We start from the raw sequence: 5,355 nt of genomic DNA on the forward strand, positions 1-5,355 counted from the left end.
TGTGCCTCTTGAATTTCTGCAATTCGACCTTCAAGAGCGCGCACCACGATCCGCAAGAAGTAGCGGCTCCAAACATCTTGAGAAACCCCAAAAAACTTCATCTTTTCTTCATACAAATGCAGGTAAGTTGACACTTGCTGGCCATTAAACTGCTTCATCTCCTGTTGGACAGCTTTCAAGGCATCCATAGCATCACTGTCTCGTTTTGCATGAACTTGCTGCTGCATATACATGGTAAATGACTGAAACAGGTTCTTAATGACATTATCATCTGTCATCTCTTCTTGCGAGTCTCCCATCTTGCTGATGACGCAGCACTTTCACGTCGGGTTCACCAGAAATGTCAAAGAGATCGTGTAAGAGCTGCAAAACACGGGGTTCAAGATACAGCAAGGAAAGAGGCTAACAAGAAGATCTCAAAATTTGATGCCAAAGATCATATATTGCTTGTCAAGAACATAGCCACAGCTCAAAATTTTGGTTCGAACAAGTACAGCACCAAGTAAAGCCTTGCACGTGGTCGTTCAGCTGTAGTATGCCATGCTTGAAGATGAAAACTCTGTCGAGAGGATTGCTGAGAATGGGAACTGGGTTACTGAAATTTCAGCCTAAACAGAGCCTTTGGGATACTTGCAACATGGAAGTTGGTTGCATCATGCGATTTTTAAAAAAAAAAACTGTGAGCTCTTTCAGATTTGCTTTCCAAGGAAAGACCCAGTTCTAGAAGATGAATTACTTTGATAACGAGGAAACAGGTGGATCTCCAGCAACACGAGCATTTCAATAGTTCAAAATCATTGTACCCTTTGTAGCAATTTCAGCACCATCACTTGCTGTTGAGCAGCACTCAAGAACTCAGCATTTATAATGGCATTAGAAACAAGGATTACTGTAGATACCGAAGGACTATTGATCCAGACTCACAGCAATTTCAAAAGACAAGCTTTTGCCAAGTGCACTCGTGCAAGTCCTGTTGAACAATTTAAAAAAAAAACAAACCATTCTTCAACTGTCCAAAGCCTGTTGATTTACCAGTGGCATCAATGCATGAAAGCTCAGGCGGCATGTCATAGTTAGCTTTCACAACTCGCATGTACAACACTGAACCTGCTTGAAGGCTGGGTACATTGCGTCTAGTGGCACCCTCAAATGCAAAGATAGAAAGAGTTCCATAGCTTGGACCTCCAATATCAATGGTAAAGCTCTCTGAACGTCGATCAACAACAAGCCCGATGACAATATCATTTGCACTTGGAATATAACGCTTTTGTGAGCCTTCCACCCAAAGCTTGTTCGGTTTTATGAATTTGAGTCTCCCAGCCTTGGTAGCCACAATCTGATCAATATCCTGACGGAGGCCCCCTTCCAATCGAAGTGTGGCAAGGCTGAGTTTGGAGAGGTCCAGCACTACGTCTCCGGGTGCCACAATCTGATTGAGGAAAGGAGATGCCTCGAGGGAAACCGTCACTCGCGACTTCACCGCCCCCTTATCATTGGTGATTGTGATCTTATTCTTCTGCCCGTCGTCTTATCCTCAGCGGAGACATTTAGAATGCCGTTGGCATCGATATCGAAGTAAACAGTGATTCATCAGCTCAAAGTGCACTTTTCCCCTCTGAATTCGCCACATTTGACAGCGACTTGCCACCGCAAAATGCAGTTTTGTCCACCACATTTGGCCGCAATGCTTCACCTATAGTCACAGCAGCATCACCGGCATATGACATCTAAACCCCATCACAAGCAGCGATAGCCTATGCAATTGAGAGCAAGGCTGCAGCCGAGCCTCCGGAAGCGGACCCACGAGTCATGCTCAGTTCTCTACCTGAGAAAGGGAAGCTTCTCTAAGCTGTTATGCAAGCAGGGCCTCTGCTACAAACACTTCTCCTGGCCTGATGACCGAGGCCGGCTTCATTGTTTACTTCGTCTCTCTGCCTGTTTGTGCTTTGATCTAGAGTTTGAACTTCATATCTGTTAGATGTCACATGATACACAGCTCCAGATGACTATCTGTGATTCATAGTGTCGCCATCATAATCCTCCCATTCTTGTTTTTTATTCCTCTTTCTGCTGCAGGCCTTCGTAACAGAAAATTGCGCTCTCTCTCTGCCCTTGTTCGTAACTTCCTCCCGCTTTTTCTCTCCTTTTTTTCCCCCCATTCGAATTCTCTCCCCCAATTAGTCTCCTTTTCCCCTTCCTTTTCTCCTCTATCTTTAGTTTTTCTTTTTCTTGTTCACATGTCAAAATTAGGCAAGCGACCTTCCTCATTCCAGCACTTTTATAAAAGTCTGACATGAGCATAATTTTTGTCAAAGCCTTGCTGTGCTAGTAATATGTCACCATGCCTTTTTCATTAATTCAACATTGACATCCAAGCAACCAAGATAATTTGCAAGAGGCATATCTTGCAGCAACTCTGATTCCTCCTTTAAATATCTTTCTTGTAGCATATCTCCAAAACACTTGCACCAAGGCTGTCATTGCACATAGAGCTAGACCAAATAGCAGCAGGACAAAGATCCTTTGGCATCAGTTTTTCATATTTTTCTAATACACGCACATCATGCATCCAAACAAAATCATGCGCATGCACTAAGGGAATATATACATTGGATACGGATTATTAAAATGCATCACACATCAATGAATCACACGCGGAAATTAACACAAATGCACAACAAAAGAAATGGAGGTGTATACAACTCGGATGCGCAGCAACACGACACCGTTTTAGAGCCGCAAGGTTGCGGACAGCAGTTTCAAGGTACACTGTGACTTCGACTGTATTGACCAAAAGTGGGTGCGCAGGTTACAGATTTCAGATCTGTAAGTTCAAAGGTGTTGACAGTGAGTAAACACAAGGTTTATCTATAAACAGGTTGCATATTGAATGTATTATTGAGCAGACAGTGAGAAAGGCTGTCTGGTGTATTGCTGTGCACTACAGGTCGAGGATTGCAGAAGATTTGCTTGTTGATTGGTATTAGTTTTGTGATAATGGCAGAGAACAGTGGAAGCCCCATCATTGAGAAGCTTGACAAGAACAACTAACCTTCATGGAAGTTCCGTGTCACGAATTTCCTTATTGGAAAAGGCCTTTACGAGTTTGTTTCAGGTGAAGAAAAGGAGCGGGAGGTGAGTGATCCTCCAACTGCAGAAGAGACAAAGGCACGGAAGGAATGGAATGCAAAAGACAAGAAGGTCATGTATTGACTGTCAGCAATAATTGACAATAATATACTGGGACATATCAGAAATACAGAGAATTCATATGCAACTTGGACCATACTTGAAAGTATGTTTTCTCTAAATACAAAGGCACGAAAGATTCAACTCAAGCAAGAGTTGAATACATTGAAGAAAGGGAAGATGTCTATCAATGAGTATGCATTGAAGGTAAGGAGCATTGCAGATGCCTTGGCAGCGATTGATGCAATGCCTGATGATGATGATTTGGTGTCGTCTACCTTGGGTGGACTTAACAATGAAAAGGCTTGGAAGTCTTTTGTAACTTCCGTATATGTTAGAAAGCCATTTTCAGATTTCGATGAGTTGGTCTCCCTTATGATCACTGAAGAGATCAACATGCAGAGTGAGACATCTGAAAAAAGTGGTGAACAAGTCCAAGCTTTCTACTCCAGTTCAGGAAGGGGACGTGGCAGGTTCTGTTCAAGAGGCCGTGGTATAGGATGTGGTAGTGACAACCAGCAAAACAGATTGAATCAGCAATTTGGCGATATGTAGGTTTCAGGAGGTTGTGGTAACTTTAGAGGTAGGGGGAGCTCTAGAGGAAGAGGTGGATGGCAGAATAGAGGTTCTAACAACTCTGGTATTGTGTGTCACTACTGTGGCAAAACAGGTCATATTGCAGCCCAATGTTATGCTAAGAAAAATGATATCCGCAGTGGTAAGTTGCAGCAAGGAAACTACACATCGTCTTCACGACAGAATGAAGACAAAAATGAACGTCTGTTTGTTATGCAACATATGCTGAATACTGTTACAGGAAAGAAAACACATGATGATGTCTGGTATGTTGATTCAGGTGCATCCAATCATATGACTAGCCATGCAGAATGGTTTGGAGAGATGCAAAATTTGCAAAATGCAGGTTATGTGTAGACGGGTGATGATTCATGCCACCCAATTTCACACATTGGAAAAGTTCCCTTGTCCTTGCATGATGGTAAGACAAAGAGTCTTTCAGATATATTACATGTGCCATCTATTACAAAGAACTTAGTGTCAGTGGGTCAGATGGTAGAGCAAGGGCTGCAAGTCAGATTTAATGCAAATGGCTGCTTTGTAGAAGACTTCAATGACAAGTGTAGGTTAGTTGCAAAGGGAAGTAGAGTTGGACGTATGTTTACTCTGGATGCTGGAATTCCTACTATGAATGCTGCTATGTATGCTAAAGGAAAAGGTGTTGTTACAGACATTGAAATTTGGCACAAACGCATTGGACATGCAAATGTACAAAGGCTGAAATTAATGCAGTCCCAAGGATTGGTTACAGGTTTGTCTACATTTAGAGTTGTAGAATTTCATAAGGTATATGAAGCATGTTAGTTTGGTAAGAAAGCAAGACAACCCTTTTCACATGACAGAGATGTAAGCAGAAATATCCTTGATGTCGTGCATACAGACATTTGGGGACCTGCACAAAATGTATCTCTTAGAGGTAGTTCATACTTTGTCACATTCATTGATGATTGTTCTAGAAAGCTATGGGTATATTTTATGAAAGAAAAGAGTGAAGCGTTTGAGCACTTTAGAACTTTCAAGGCTGCAGTTGAAAGAGAAATAGGCTTGAAAGTAAAGTGCTTGAGGTCAGATGGAGGGGGAGAGTACCTCTCAAATGAGTTCAGTGATTTTCTGAGGTCTCATGGGATAAAGAGACAGTTCACATGCAGGTATACTCCACAGTAAAATGGGATTGCAGAAAGCAAAAACAGGCATATTGCAGAAGTTGCACACGCCTTGATGGCTGAAAAGAATATGCCTAAGCATTTTTGGTCTGAGGCTGTTCATACTGCTGTTTATATTATGAACAGAACACCCACAGCTGCAGTTCATGGTATGACCCCCGAAGAATGTTTTACAGGTAAGAAGCCTAATGTTTCACACTTGAAAGTGTTTAGCTGCATTGCGTATGTTCATGTGCTAGATGAGTTGCGGAAGAAACTGGATCCAAAGGCTGAAAAGTGTGTCTTTATTGGATATTCTTTAGAGCAGAAAGGGTATCGCTGTTACAACCCTGTCACATGTAAGTTCAAAGTGAGTAGAGATGTCATCTTTGATGAAATGAGCACTTGGTATGCATCTAGTGGTGATGCATTGGATAATGATGATGAT

At 42.2% G+C, this 5,355-nt stretch overlaps 1 pseudogene; it reads right to left on the bottom strand.

Annotated features, from left to right (window-relative positions):
• Nucleotides 1–778: 778 nt before the first annotated feature.
• Nucleotides 779–1,727, bottom strand: LOC148036403 (uncharacterized; annotated as a pseudogene).
• Between the last annotated feature and the right edge of the window lie 3,628 nt (nt 1,728–5,355).

The sequence above is a fragment of the Lygodium microphyllum genome, chromosome 5, assembly GCF_053477565.2.
Source record: "Lygodium microphyllum isolate KBCC chromosome 5, Lygodium_microphyllum_v1.1.10, whole genome shotgun sequence".
Taxonomy (NCBI): Eukaryota; Viridiplantae; Streptophyta; class Polypodiopsida; order Schizaeales; family Lygodiaceae; genus Lygodium; species Lygodium microphyllum.